The sequence below is a fragment of the Lagopus muta genome, chromosome 2 (assembly GCF_023343835.1).
Source record: "Lagopus muta isolate bLagMut1 chromosome 2, bLagMut1 primary, whole genome shotgun sequence".
NCBI lineage: Eukaryota > Metazoa > Chordata > Aves > Galliformes > Phasianidae > Lagopus > Lagopus muta.
The window spans coordinates 29,093,117-29,109,239 of record NC_064434.1 but is presented as its reverse complement, the minus strand read 5'-3'; the positions used below and the strand labels follow the sequence as shown (position 1 = coordinate 29,109,239).

At 40.0% G+C, this 16,123-nt stretch overlaps 1 long non-coding RNA gene across 2 annotated transcripts; it reads right to left on the bottom strand.

Annotated features, from left to right (window-relative positions):
• Positions 1–1,240: 1,240 nt before the first annotated feature.
• Positions 1,241–15,906, bottom strand: LOC125690160 (uncharacterized). 2 transcript variants are annotated; one of them, XR_007375544.1, is made up of 5 exons: positions 15,792–15,906; positions 7,339–7,436; positions 6,899–6,949; positions 5,348–5,523; positions 1,241–2,743 (listed from the first exon to the last, which is right to left on the bottom strand). It is a non-coding gene; the product is annotated as an uncharacterized LOC125690160 (long non-coding RNA). The 2 variants fall into 2 exon arrangements; XR_007375545.1 differs by lacking the exon at positions 15,792–15,906 and adding an exon at positions 8,067–8,153.
• Between the last annotated feature and the right edge of the window lie 217 nt (positions 15,907–16,123).

Below are 16,123 nucleotides of genomic sequence, written 5' to 3'. Positions count from 1 at the left end.
CAACTTTAAAGCAAATAGCTGTAATTATAAACACAAGTGTTGTGTAATGATTGCTACAGGATGTCAGGGAATAGGAAAAAAAGAAATTACTCAAATGTACCTAGATAAATCTATGGATGAAAATACCTGAGAACCATTAAACACAAATGGTTTGAACAGGTGAAAATGCTGCTGACTGTCAGGTAGGAGGAAGCTGGGACAGCAAAGCTATGGCACTATGGCAAGAGAACCTTGACCTCATGATACTGTTTTTCTTGCCACTCATTTCTGGAAACACAGACAGGGCTATAGATTGCATATACCTCATTTTGGTCACAGTGTAAACCCACACAGATTCCAAGTAGTGGTAAAAACCCAAAAGAAAGTAGAAAGAAGACTTGGGGCAGAAGGTTTCTGAGAATATTTTAAAGGAAAATAAGGAGAGAAAGCTGGAAAATGAGTTCCTCCCATATTGTCATTGATCATAAGATTTTTCACCTCACATCAATTCAGTCAGTTTTTTAAATTTACCTCACTGCCCACTTATCTAATCTCTATTTCATCAGTTTGTCTGTGCTATGAGAGTCAGTGTCAAAAGCCTTGCTAAGGTCAAGATAAACAATGCTCTCTGCTCACCCACCAAACCAATCATCTAGACATAGCAGGCAGTCAGGTCAGCCAGAGCTACACTCACTTCATAAATTCATGCTGATTACACCCAGCCACCCACTTGACCTCAATGTTTGGGTATGATTTCCAGGACTAGTTGCTCCAGGGTCTTCCCAGACATTGAGGTGACATACCTGTAGTTTCTGAAATCCTCCTTCTTGACCTTCTCTGAAATAGAAATGGCATTTGCATTCTTCCAGTTATTAAGAATTTCCCCCAGTGACATTTCAAAGATTACTGAGAGTGACCTTGCAGCGGCATCAGTTCCTGCAGCATTCATGGGGGCAAACTGTCAGGTCCCATGGAATTATGCATGCCTGGTTTATTGAAAGTCTTTCTCCTGTAGTCATGCTCCACCATGGATAAGTTCCTCTTGCTCCAGTCTTTCCCACTGGTCTCAGCAGACTGGAATACTTGAAGGCTGTTCATATCACTAAAGACAGAGGACAAGAAAGCAAAGAGTACATCACACATTTCCATGCTGTTATCACCAAGCCACCTCCCTCATTCAGCAGCAGTCCCACAATTTCCCTAGTCTTCTGCTGCTGTTTTAAGTGTAGACTTTTTGTTTTCCTTCACATCCCACATCACATTCAACTTCAAGTGGATTCCAGCTTTTCCTAAGCACGTCCATGCACACTCAAAGAGTGTCTCTATCTATAATCCCCCAGTGGGACCTGTCGCTGCTTCCACTTCCATTTTATATTTCAGATCAGTGGGGAGATATCTGTTAACCCATGCAGACTTTCTGGAACCTTTACTTGTTTGCTTACACATGCAGAAGGATGTAAGCCCTAGAAGGTCTTGAGCATGAAGGAGGTAATCCTTGAGAACTGATTCCTGTACCCTTCTCTGAGGGACTGTATCCCACGGGTTTCTTTAAAGAAGATCCCTGACCACAGTCTGATCTCCTGAAGTCCAGGGTTGAGATGCTGCTCTTTGCCTTGCATCTCAAGATCCTGCATTTCAGCATCTCATGGTCACTAGTCAAGGCTGCTCCCATACCTTCACACTTCTGACTAATTCTTCCTTGTTTGTACATATCAGGTTTATCAGAAGGTCTCCCCCTATTTTCTTCTCAATTACCTGTATTGGGAGGGGCTCAGGTATCCCTGGCTTGGGGACATAGCTCAGTCCCACTCTCATTATCAAAGCACTGACTCTCCTCAAGGATAGCAGGTCTGCAGCTGGGGCAGAAGCTGTCTTCCTGGTATCCCTTCTTGGTAAAGCATCCAGTCTCAACCACCATGGGAGTCTCTATATCCCAGAAACCCTCTGCCTTCCTCTCATCAAAGTGGCTGATTGAAGTGCTTTGGTTCCTGCAGGGTTTTGGAGAAGTTCCAGCCATTCTCCCATCCCTACTGATAACAGCCTCTTGACTCACTGCTTCAGCTTTCTTGTTTGGGCAAGAAAGAATGGAGTCCCTCTGCCCTGGGCAGCTCCCAGCAGCAGAAATGCATCCACCCTTGGGAACTCACTCTGGGATGAGGTCTCTGATGTACAGGAGTATGTGTTCCTAAAGAGCTGGGCAACATACCCTTCCACGCCCCAATGCTCCTATAGAGGGTGCAGATGCCGATCCAACCAGAAATTTTGGGTCCTTCTTGTCCTTTACAAACTGTTGTGTTCATTGCTGCATACTGGGAGCAGGCTAGCTAAATCAGAAAACCCTCAGTTATTTTTGGTTTTGTGCTGGACTTGTAAGCAGAACATCAACTTTTGGCAGCTCTCCTTCCCAGCAAATGTATGAATTGCACTCAGTCTTCTAAAACAGCTGGAAATTTAATTAATTCTAGATGTTTTTGCCTGTGCAGACCCTCACAAACAACGAAGACGCAGTTCTCCTTCCGTCTCTTTCCAGAGCCTCATCATCTCCATAAGGTTCAAACTTGTTCACTCTATTATTTGGAAGAGTACAGAGACTCAGGACTCTGAAGCTTTCTCAGTTCTCTGTTTATCCTCATTCTCAAATGTTTACATTTAGACTTACAAAATGTGTGGAAACTCTAGAACTTCCTTTTTCTGTGCTTCAATTTTTGACTTGCAAAATAAGCGCAATATACCTCCAGGTCACCCAGTATCTGAAATTACAGAACTGAAAAAAAATTACGCTGCATAACAATTATTGCTTTGTTCAGTCAGAGCTATTCCACTGTTATGGTAAGTTTGTAATTTAAAAATGTTTTGCTGCATCATTTTTGCTTTCTAAATCAGAAATTAAAAATACAAAACAATTCTATGTAATTTCAAGTAATGCAAATTCCAATTCCCACAAAAGTCTTGCAGTCAATACTATTTAGAAACCTGTGAGGGAATTAATGAAAATGAGAAAAACCTCTTTAGGGGGTTAATTTTAACAGTGTGCTGTAAACAAGAAATAAGACCACATGCTGAACAAAGCAGAATAAAAATTTAATGAGTTGTTACCCTTTAAGAAAGATGCTGCCCAACCTTTTAGTAAATGAGGATGAAATCTTGTGAAAGACACAGCATTTGTTCAGGTAATTAGAGACTCTATCATAACATGTGCCATATGCATAAATACAAGGAAACTAAAATAAAGATGAAGAGGAAACTTTAATTAAGTTTTCTTAAGTTAATTAAGAGAAGCTTTAAGGGGGTCCTACCAGCAGCCCTTCAGGGCCTGTGAGGAGGTCACCAAGAAAACAGATTTGGGCAGGAGAGGGGAAAAAAGCTAAGTTGCAACAGGAGGGGTTCCGATTAGGTGGAAAGAAAAACTTCTACAATGTGAGGACCGGCCAGCAGTAGAGTAGGTGTCCCAGAGACTGCACATTTCCCCCATCCACCTGAAAACCCCCATATCTGGTCTGCTCCCTACTGACCTTGCTCTGAGCAGGAAGTTGCACAGGCAATTCCTTCCCACATGAATTATCCTATGATTCTGTGAATTTACTTTTTCATCCCATTAGACTGTTTGAATTTGTAACCTCATTCTTCTCTATGCATCTTGTTTATGCCTCATCATGAAAAGCTTGAAATGGCAATAGCGATTTAGTTTTTTTCCTCTGTAGCTAAGCTGCTTTCAGTGAAAAGTCATTGGAAGCCAAAGGCCACCTGAAACATTGATTTCTAAGTTCTCATTTCAGATCGCAATTTAAATGTATGCTCATACTGATCCCACCAACTATTGTTGGGGAATGGCTCTTTCCACTGATGTCCAAAGCTGTCATACAGCACTATCAGAATTGATTATTTTATTTCTACATTCTGCCTGGAAAATCCATCATATCACCTCTCCTTATTTTAATTGAGATATTTTTGGGGGGAAGAAGAGATCAAGAATATAGTGCTACACAATGAACATTAACTTGGACAGATTTGTAGAGATCATCTGGGGAGACTGGGCTACAAAAGGCTATGGAACCTTCAACGTCAGCCTGGTGAATTCTTTTTCCAATGAATAATTATCAACAATGCTAGGCTTTTGATCAGCCTGAACTTAAATAATAAATTCAATCCAGATGTATTGAACAGCTTTAAGTATGTTCGTTCATTTGTTTTCTTTGTGAGCCAGACATTCAAAACCAGAACAGAAGAAAAAAATAAGAATGTTTCCTGCTCACATAAGGGCTCAAGAACTGGAGCTTTTCAAGATTTTTCAGGAATACACAGGGTACAAGAGATGCAAATGATGTTCCATTTTCTCTCTGTGGGAACTGAAACCTGCTTTCTTATCTTCCTGCTGAAAAGCAAGAAAACAACTAGTCCTCACTTCCACTCTGTGATTTAAAGAACACACACATCTTTTTCCCTAATGGAACATAATAATATCAACAAGAGTTAGAGAGGAAGCTCAACCTGGGGCTGGCCTGCCAGTCTAGAGATTTGGGAGTTCTTTGAAGATGTGGGGTACATGGGAGAGGGAAGAAATTCAGCATGTCATAGCTTGTGTGAGAAATCTGATCTCTGAACGTATGGAGAAGGACGTGAAATTGCCACATCATATTTTATGAAGCTAGTACTTTATTTCTTTGGCTTTTCTTCCAAATACCTTCATGTTTTTGTTTTCGCCAAATGGGAACATTCTGTGTCGGAACATCTTTTTTGGTTCAAGCCAAAATTAAAACTTAGAATTTGGTTGGTGCCAATGACATTTTTCTTTCTTTTTCTCCCCGTTTTACAACATAACTGGAAAAAATATATCATTAATTCATACAAAGCTCTGCTACAGCTTTGCAAGGGTTACTCAGTTAAAAGCTGGAGCTAGAGAGCTTCTTCCAGCCTTGGAATAAGTAGGCACAGCTCCCGTTGGCTTTAAAGTTTATCCTGGTAACTGTCCAGGCTGTGTTTGAGCCATGGGATAGAAAATAAATGTAACTGAAGAGGAGTTAATAAAAGTTTTAGACACTCCTTAAATAATGCACTTTTAATGCTCCAGACACAATAATCCCAGTGCTTCTAAAATTAGCAGAAGTTCTTCTTGTCCTTGCCTGACTTGCAGAGTGGTCCTATCTCATATTATTGATAAACCCTGGAAATACAAAGACTGTTCCTTCTGCATGTATTCTTCACAGCACAATTCTAAGCATACATGCTGTACCCTGGGCTGTGTCAGGATCTACTGTGCTTCCTTCTCATCTATTCATTCCTTTCACTCCTCAACGCACAAGATCCTCTGCTATTGCCATGGGGATAGCCGTTCAGTCAGAAAACTGTTTATTTCATTTCAAACACTTACATGGTAACAGCGGGCCCAGGTTCATTCCAGCTTTTGCTCCTGGTAAGGATAAAAACAAATCCTTCATTTTAAAATGTGCTTTGATTTCCAAGTGGCCTGCTTGATTTTGTTTGCTTCCATCAGCATCTAGCAATGATTCTTGGAAAAAAGAATCCTTCTTCTCCAGCATCATAAATCTGAAAAAGAAAGATGATATATTCTTCCTTTCCCACTTTTGTTCTTTTTATACGTGTACAAGATTTAAAAGGCTCTTCAGACCTCCATTACTACCAGATGTGGTCCATTGCCAGACCAATCAGACTCACTGTGAAACAAGGTTTCCTGTCGTTTTAAAGTACAGCTGTCATCTCAACCCTCGGTGCTGTAAACAAGGAGTTGCTGGCAGAAGACCATAAACAGAACTATAATCTATGTACCTCAATTTTCCACTTGTCTGGCCAAGAAAGGTATCTCTCCATGACATCATTCCATCTCATCCATTTCTCTCTCTCTTCAGCCCTTCAGCTTTTATCCTCCTTATTATTTCTTCTGCTTCCATTTTCTTTGCATCCCTTTGAATCATTTCACTGTGCCCTTTTGGTTATGGTAGCCCAACAGTGACTCATGGAAACGCCTTTAGACTCCTTGCCTATTTATTCTACCAGCCATATCCTGTTATTTGTCTGTCTCTCAACTATTCTTGTAACTAGACAAGCTTTCTGGTTGAATTTATAAATGTTGCTTTTCCTACATAGCATTCTCTTTCTTAAAAATGCAGCTCCAGTGTTGTTTCAGTGCTTTTCCTGCCTAATTTTCCATCCTCTGCTGACCAAAAAAAAAAAAACCCTACTTCTTTGGCAGCTTAGCCAAATGAATCCATCCACCCTCCTACTTTCGGTTTGAAAACCAAACTGACCTCTTCCTCTTCCATTGACTCGCATTTCTCAGCCCTCTTTTCTCACTGCAGGGAGCCTCGCTCTGACCATGGCAGAGGCCAAAGGTCTGCACTTAACACTAGCTCCTTTAACCTTAGTTTCTTTAACCCTAATCCTAAGACAGCAGAAAAGAGAAGATGCATATTTTCTTTCATTGTCCAGAACATTTCTTATTTCTCTTTCTTAACATTTCCCTGCTAGGTTGTTAGTGTATTCTGCATTCTGAGAAGCCTGAGGCTGCCATTACAGATGGCATCCATAGGATAAAAAGCCCTAGTGGTATGTGTCAGTAACGTATTAGTCAACGTTATTGCTAACAAATCATAATATTGATTTTTTTTCTTGTTTTATTAGCCTTAGGAGAAATTTTCTTCATCTGTACTTTCTGAAGCACCACAGACTTCACTTGCTTGTGATGTGCTGAAAGTTAACATTCTATCACACAGAAACATGTGAATTTAGAATGACATAGGAAGTTCTAGCTCCTTACTGTAGAAACTGCCAGAGTCAAACTAAGATTCCAAGGAAACAAGGAGCTCCGTATTTTCTTCCCTCAGAATTCAGCTTCTAAAACTGAAAGCTCTGGTAAAAGAGTTTGGTAATGTAAGGTGGGTTTTAGGGTACAGTCAGTACTTACAGCTGCTAAAACTTTCCATGCCAGCTTTTCTGCAGAGGGATTCCTTGGGACCTTGTGAAAAACAAGGGTTATTCTCAGGGGTCACTTGCAGCTTTAGATTTTAAAAGCAAAGATATCAGAAAGGAAAAGGTTTATTTATGGACAGAACATATGTCAATTGGGGCGAATAAGGAAACTTGAAAGAAACTTTAGGGCTCCAGCCAGCACTGAATGTCATTGGCAGATAAAGAGTCCAAAATCTTTGCATCTGTGTTTTTTTAGTTGTTAGTCATAATCAAGAACTTTCATCCCATACCCCACTATTCATTAAATACTCTGATCTAAGGAAAAAGAAAGCTGTTAGTCTCACATGAGTATATCCTAGGCTGAGTTATCATTGCTTTCTCCATGGTGATTATAATGAACAATCTCAAAACAAATGGCATTTAAAAATCAGATACCTGGAAGACACGTTAGCAACACATTTTTGTGGCATATACATTACTTTCATGTCCTGGTGAAAGCTGTATTTTTCAGCAGAAAGATTTCAGTGTTCTTCCTGCAGAAACAATAGGTCAAAAGTTATTTCTGATGCAAATATCAGTGACTCTGAAGCTGGGTGCCACAATGCTTGGCATAAACTTTTCAGGAATTTCTTCAAGTCTTAGAAACCAAAATCTCACTCTTTGAAGTGAACCTTTTTTTGGGAAGGACTCCTATAATCATGCAGTCTTATTTCTTCCTAAGCTACTATTTAGATAAAGTGCTGTATCTGAAAGACAGTCTGTGAATTCTGGAAGTGGCAAGGATGGATTCGAGCTCACATAAGCTAAGTAATACCTTGAATCCAGGCCCCCTATTACTAATATTTCTCTGTGTTAAGCAGTTTGCACAAGTCTTGTGCACTACCCAAAGGCAGTACACCAAAAAATTCTTCCTAAAAGCTATCATCAATTGGACACGGTGGGATACCACTATTTATGCTTGTAAGTCCTGCCTTGGTGCTGGTTTTAAAGGCCCTTTTCTGAACTTACATTCATAGTCTTACAGGAAAAAGCAACCTGCATGGATCTGTTGGCAAAACTTCATGTGCTGAAAGGTTTGGTGATGCAGTCTTTTTCATATCCTTTCACAGAACATTTTGTTACAATTTGTGGTTTAAAGGATTAGACTGCAGTTACCTACACACCTGAAAGAGTTTCTTATCTTCAACACTGGTCATGAAGAAATTATATTTAAATCTCTGGCTGAAATCACCATCCATGTAGACTTGTTCAGGCTGGGTTCAGTGCTTGAGTTATAGATACAAAGAGAAACCGGTACAATTATCATATTACTTCTTTATCACAAACTCAAAGCAAGTAATAAACACAGTGAATCATAGAATGAATCATAGAATGGCTTGAGTTGAGACCTCCAAAATCATCCAGTTCCAACCCCCCTGCTATAGGCACGGACACCTCCCTTCAGTCCAGCTTGCTCAAAGCCCTATCCAGCCTGGCCTTGAATATTCCAGGGAGGGGGCATCCGCAACAATGCAGGAAGTCTGAGCCTTCAGAGAATACTTCTTTAATGTCCATCACTCAGCCTCAGAAACATTTTATTCTATTCTTGCTGACTTCATTGGTTATAGGATTGGGCCTAGGAACAGTTTGGTGATTGGTTTTTGTTTTTTTTTTTTTTTCTTCTTCTTCTTCTTTTTGATCCTATGCAGGATAAGAGAAATACTGCAGAAATGGATCTTGGTCACAGTGTGATCTGTGCTGCCTTGAATTTGTGCTACAGAAAGACACCAGTTGCTACAACTGTAAGGATCTGCAAATTCCAGATGCCAGATTTACTTTTTTTTCCAAATGCAAACAAGAATTCACCAAAGTAGGATACAAAGAGTCACTTTCTACATTTCACAAACACTCTCTGACCAATGATGCTCTTTCTAGGAAAACTTTGTTCATTTTAAAGACCAGCAAGACTATTTGGCTGCTTAAAGACTTCAGTGTAAGAAAGTCTGACTAATCTGCCATTGGTTTTGCTCTTCACAGTCCAAAACATAGTGTTTATCACTATCTATTTGGCAGCAAAGCATGCTAGGGAATGGGGAAAACAGCCTGAAAAACAACAACAAACAAAAAATCCACAAACAACTCAAAATCTTTAATAAAAAATAGGTTCTTTTCTATACCAAAACCAATCCTTTACTAGGTCTCAACAATTAGGATATAACAAAAAAGTGAAGAAATAAACAACATAGTTTCTAAGCTGCAAAATTTGTTATTTGAAGAGGGGGAGTATGAGTGCTAGAAGATATGCTGCCTTTTTAAAAGTATGTACATCTGAGTATGGACTCAAGTTTCCAAAGCCAATGGTCTGAAGGGGGAGACTCCTACATTCTCTGGGGCACAGCCTGACTGTGGACTGTGTGGACTGCCCCTCTCACAGCAGCCTCAGCTTCAGCTCCCTGCCCAGGCAGCCCTGTGCTTTCACAAAGTGGATGTTGATTTACAAACATCAGCAGGTTGGACTCAAGCTCAGTCCTGAATTCCAACCTAACTTACAAATCAAGACTGAAGGTATAGGTCAGACTTAAAGCCCGAATGCATTGTTCTAAATTAATGCAACTTCGTTTGAGGCACTGCTAAAAACTGTCATTCCAGTTATAGGAAATATTGCTGTCTCCTACTATTTTGTATCAAAATAAGCAAACGTGTACATCACCAAAGGATAACGTTCATTTTTACTGCAAATGTTTCAAAGATTTACTTAGAGACCTCTGGATCTGCATTGTTTTCTGTACACCTGTGTTTAGAATAACGAATATAATAAGAGGCCAAACAGGAGGTTTCCACAAACACAACTAAACCAATGTAAGCAGAGGAAAAAAAAGGGAACAAAGAGTCTGCTCAAAAAGAATACATGCTCATATGCAAAAAGAAATATAAACAAATAGTTAGAACTAAAATTTTCTACGTGACTTTATCATGGTAACCGTCATATTGAAGATATATTTATTCTGAAGCACTGCATCCAGATGTGGAGTCCTTGGTACAGGAGAGACATGGAACCTGTTGGAATGCATCCAGAGGAGGGCCACAAAAATGATCCAAGGGATGGAACACCCCTCCTATAAGGACAGCTGAGAGAGCTGGGGCTGTTCAGCCTGGAGAAGGGTAGGCTCCATGATGACCTCATAGAAGCTTTTGCAGATCTAAAGGGGAGCTGCAGAAAAGAAGGGGACAGACTCTTTAGCAGGGTCTGTGGTGACAGAACAAGGGAAAATGGTTTCAAGCTTAAAGAGGTTAAAATCAGGTTAGATATAAGGAAAAAGTCTTTTACAGTGAGGGTGGAACAGGTTGCCAAGAGATGTGGATGCCTCATCTCTGGAGACTTTCAAGGTGAGGCTGGATCAGGCCCTGACAAACTGATCTAGCTATTCACTGTAGGGGAGTTGGACTAGATGGCCTTTAGAGATCTTTTCCAACTCTAAGGATTCTATGATACTCTCTCTTATCTTCTGGTTTTGTTCACTTCCACTGAAAACATCTCAGTTCGTACATTGGTTACAGGTAAAGCAGTATGATAGAAAATGCTCTTGCTACATGGTGACCAAGTGAACAGAAAACATGATTTTAACAAAGGAAAAACTATCACTGAAGTAGTCTCTTCACTAGCATGTGTGAAGAGGTGGGAATTAAATCATAACAGCCCTTCTTCCTCAGAATATATTGTTAATCATAGGACAAATGCCTGAATCATCTGCATAGGCTTATGAAAGCAAGATTTTCCTTTCTGCATGTGGTTTAATTGTTGCCAAATATTTTACTGTTCTGTATGTTCTACTCTAACTGCTTCGTTCCTGGGATGCAATGACATAGCTACTCAGCCTGGGAATTTGTCCTCCCTCCTGCCTCTCATCTGTGATTTAGAATATGGAAGTACTGAACTGCTCACAGCCATAGTAAGCGAGAAGTTGGGAATAACGACAAGGGCTGTTTCACAGAATCACAGAGTAGCTGAGATTTGGAGACAGTTCTAGAAGCCATCTGGTCCAATCCTCTTGCTCAAGCAGGGATACTTAGCTGATTGCCCAGGCCCACATTCAAATGGCTCCCTCTAAGGAGGGAGCCTCCACAGTATTTCTGAGCAACCTGTGTCAGTTCTCAGTCAGCAGTAGAAAAGAATTTCTTTAGGTTCAGAAAGAACCTCCTGTTACAGCTTGTGCTTGTTGCCTCTTCTTATTGCTTGTTCTTGCAAAGGGCATCAGGCACCAACAAAACCTTGCCTCAATTTTCTATACAGCTTTCCTCCAGATTTTTACACACATTTATAAGATTCTCCTGACCCTTTCTCTTCATCAGGCTGTACAGGCTCAGCTCTCTCAGCCTTTCCTCATAGATGAGGTGTTCCAGTCTCTCAGTCATTTTAGATATCCTTTGTTCATGTTCATCTTGGTTTCTGCCCAGCAGGACTCATCCTGCCAAGATGCTATTCAGCTGGGTAACCTCCAGCACATGCTGCTGCCTGGGATTGTTACTCTCCAGGGGCAGGACTAAGCACTCCTCCCTGTTGCGCTGCACAAGATTCCTGTCAGCCCATTTCTCCAGACTATCCAGGTCCCTCTGGATGGCAGCACAACCCTCTGGCATATCAGCTATTCCTCCTAGTTTTGTGTTGTTAACAAATGTGCTGAAGGTACACTGTGCCCCATCATTCAGATCACTGAAGAAGATGTTTAATAGGATTGCACCTATTATTCACCCCTGTCTATTACTAGCTTCCAATTAAACTTTGTGTCACTGAGCACCATCTGCTGGGTTAACCCATTCAGCAAGTTTTCTGTCCACCTCTCTGTCTGCTCTATTCCTATCTACCTATTCTACCTATTCCAAACTTAACAGCTTCTCTCTAAAGACTCCTTTTGTCTATGTGTTCATTTGCTTTGTTGAAGAAGTGAGTTTTTCCATTTAGATTTGCATAGAAAATAGATAAGAGTAAAAGCCAGAAGATAATCAATGGTATGTCCTAAAGGTAAATCTCTATAATGAGGAACTGGATCCCCATCAATATGGGGATATGCAATTAACATGAAAGTACATGGAGCAGATTTCACAAGCTTTCACTTTATCGGTCATCAGAAGTTCCAGTACAATATTAAGAGCTAAAGTATTCCTAAGTCCTTGATGCCTCATACCCTTTAATAATGGAACTAGAGAACAAGAATCATGGGAAGCGATGGAGGGAATTGATGCTGTTTAGTCTGGAGGAGGCTGAGGGTAGATCTCATCACTCTCTACAACTTCCTGCAAGGAGGCTGCAGTGAGATAGGTGGTATTCTTTTTTCTCAGGTGACAAGCGATAGAACACAATGAAACGATCTCGCGCTGCACCGGGGGTAGTTTAGATTGAACAGGAACAATTTCTTCAGGGAGAGGGTAGTCAAGCATTGGAATACCCAGGAATAAGGTGCAAATCCCATCCCTGAGGGATTTAAGAGTTGTGTAGATGTGTCACTATAGGACACTAGAGAAATGTCTCAGCCATGTGTGTGGTTGGAAAGAACCCATGTTGATGGTTAGAATAGGTGATTCTGAAAGTCTATTCCACCCTAAATGGAATTCTATCACAATAGTATACTGAACATATAAAGATCAATATGACTAAACACACACATAACTGTGTATGTTGCTCTTATTGTGAATACATGCCACAATATATATGCACAATTATGAACATGAACCAATTTTTAAAATTATGAGTTATGCTGATTTCTTATTCTGTTTAGAATTAATATGTAGAATAAAATCTGTTTATACCAGTCTACATTATCTTGAAAGCCCATGTCTAGCACTGTAAGAACATATTAAAAAAAAAAACAAAACATTTTAAAATCAAAAATACTTATACACAAACAAAACCATAAAAAGTAGTTGATGTATAAAGTCTAGACAGGATTGACATATTTTAATCTATTGAGAAAAGTCACTGAATAGTCATTATGTGAAAAAAAAGAAAAAGGAATTTGATAAGGTATATCGGAATAAATTAGTTGCCTAGGCAAATAAATGCATTTGGAAAAGGTTCTCTAAAGCTAAATTTTTCACTTTGTTACTGAATTCATGCTGCACACGTTGTACTCGTTCAGTAGCTCGGAGAAGAACTACGCACAGAAAACAAAAAGCAATATTTCCGTAGATTGCAACTTCCACTCCTTGCTGAAAATTGATTATTTGCTGCCTCAGTGCTGCTATAGGTGTAACAAACCTTAACAAATAGGTGTAAGAAGACATACTGAAGTATTATTAAAGATAAATTTTGGAATAGAACCACAAATCACAAAGTGACTGAGACTGGTTGGGAACTCTGGGTCCATCTGGCCCAACCCCTACAGAAGCAGGAACACTGAGAGCACATTGCTCAGGTCCACACCTGGGCAGCTCTTGAAAAACTCCAAGGAAAGAGACTCCACAGTCTGGCTGTGCTATTTCCTGTTCTCAATCTCATAATAATCTCATAACTGAAAACAATTATGAAATGAATCTTACAGGTACTTTCAGTAATAATACAATAGGATGTGCCTCTGACCATGGTTTTAATATATTGAAGAGAAAGAATTTAATAAGCAAAAAGTACATGTATGACAAACTAAGGTATTATACTCAGCAGTACTAGTATTAGAGCTGTCAAAAAATATTTCAAAGAGGAAAAAATTCTGCATTTACACAGAATGGTACTGCGGCTTGACAGCACTTCTGCAGAATGAGTTACAATAGATGATAGGCTATGATAGCCTAATGAAATTGCAGATACATGTCTGGCACACTTTTCCCATAGTCACTTTTACATACTTCTAGTTACTACTATTCCAAAGTAATTCTGATCTTCGTGAGTCTCAAGAATAGAATCACAGCATGGTAGAATTTGGAAGGGGCCCCTGGATCTCATCTGGTCCAAACTTCACTGCTAGTAAGTGGCATATGACTATCTGCAGGGAGTTTCTATCAAGGATTAAAATCCTTCCTTATTTGGATGGGTGATTTAAAGATAATTCTGGCTGGTTCAGAAACATGTCCCTGTTACATTGCACAGCGAGTCCCCCCTCAATTGAGGCAGGGACTTGGCTGGATCTTAAGCCAGCACAGAGCTCCCATGTTATGTAAGCCTATCTGTGACTGGACATGGGAACCCCCCAGCTCCTTCTGGATTTGCCAGTTTGAATATTTTTGAGATTTCTACTACAGAACAAGGTATTCTTGTCCTCTGAAGGTTTACGCTGTTCCCCACCCTCTTGACTCTGCTTTTTCTTTTTTCCTCTGTATCCATCTACATCCTGATTTTCACTCTTTTTCTTGTCCTTTATATGGCTGCACAGGGCTCACAAAACAAATCATCTGCTAACTCTGAAGAAACAGTGCTTGGTGGATGAGCCGGGAGTTCTTTTGGCAATTCACTGCCTGCCATTCAATCTCTAAATAAAAACTAGAGACAGAAAGGTTTGTCCCTAACAGGTGTTTCAGGCTCTGGGTCACATCGCTTCAGGCTTTTCACATTTCTCGTCAGTTGGAGAGAATCTTATCAGAAGTCCTCTAGGGACAAAACCGTTGTGATTGTTGGTTGCTTTAATTTGATAAAATAGAGAAAATATTTTAGCACGCAGTTGTTACCTGCTACTAATCTATCCATTTAATATCTCTCTGTTACATGCTATTTACTTCTCCTCAGCTCTCAATGGCACGTGCTGTAAATTTGCTTTTCCTGAATGACATTCCCTTAAAGGGAATTTTTGGAAATTATGTGCACCTGAATTATCCTGGTGTAATTCTACATTCAATTGTCTTCCATAAAATCAAAAACGAATTTGGTCCCATCTGCATAAGCTAGTCATCATTACTGTACTGCACCTCTTTCATGCAGATGTTTTTGCTGCATTCCTCCTAGCATGATAAAGAATTTTGTAGAATTCATTAGGCTATTGCACTTGGCAGCGTGAAGAGCAATGCAGGAATGTAAGAGTAGGAGTTTGAAAGGATGACTTTTTACCAGAAAAAGCAGATACAGCTTAAGAATCACAGCTACATTCAATATAGTTCAATATTTTTATAAATGTGATTCTCAGTAATTCTCACACAACCTGTGCTTTGTTTTTCCAAAGTCAGCAGGGATTTTTACTATGTCTTAAAATGCCCCTAATATCTACAGAAAGCAAAAGAAAATTAAAGGATATAAGAAAATATTGCTTAATCTCAGTGAAAAAAACATTTCACAATGGTAACTCAGAGAGAAAAGGAAAGTGGTCTCATTAGGACTCCTGATACCCCAGGACAAGAGGACCCATAGTGCTGCAGCTCTTCACAGCAGGCTGTGACAGGTAACAGCAACCTACCAGATTGCAGAGAGGAAGATTAATAAATCTATGTAGCCTCTCTCAAGCTTTTCCAGGTGGGAGAGGAAACACTGAAAAATAGATGACAACAGGTGTAGGAAACAAAGAGAAACAACAGGTTGCTTACAAGCCTTCCCATCCTTGGGGAGCCTTTGGTACCTTGCTGGATATTCCTTCAGATGGAAATGAAAAACACTTCTCCATTCTAGCTGATTCCAGAAAAGGTATTTCTCTCTCTTCTTAACTGTTATTTTTTAAGCCAGGAAGCTTTTGCAGGAGCAGTTGAGCTGGTTCAGCTCAAAATAGATCATTAGCTCTTCCTTTAGTTTGGGTGCTTTCTTGCACTGTTTAACGTTGGTCACACAAGTGTTCCTTTCATATTCTGCATTAAGGATTCTTGGTGTGAAGCTTGACAAATGACCATCGTTGGTTGTTTTTTTTTTTTTTTACAGCACCCAAATGCAGCAAATAGTGCCCTGCCCCTTCCACCCTGCTGCAGCTGAGCTGCATTAGTTACAGGCACAGCAGGATGCTTACCTTTATAAGCATCTTCCAATTCACTCCAGGTTTGTCTGAGCAAACCCTGTCAAGGTTTGCTGTAGCCAGCTCTTCAGAGCTACAATTTATATTCTGGACACTGTTGAGAAAACAAGCTCTTTAGCAGGAACCTCTAGGAAATGTTTCTTAACAACAAATGGTTGAGGGTAACTTTCAAGTTCTTTAGTTGCCCAAATTTTCCTGAAACACAGCTGGAACATTTTTTTTTTCTCCCCTAGGAGCAAGTGTTAGGCATTAACACAACGATGTCTCAGCTCACGTCATCCAGCAGCAACCCAACTACAGTCACTTTCAACCTTCAATATCTTCCT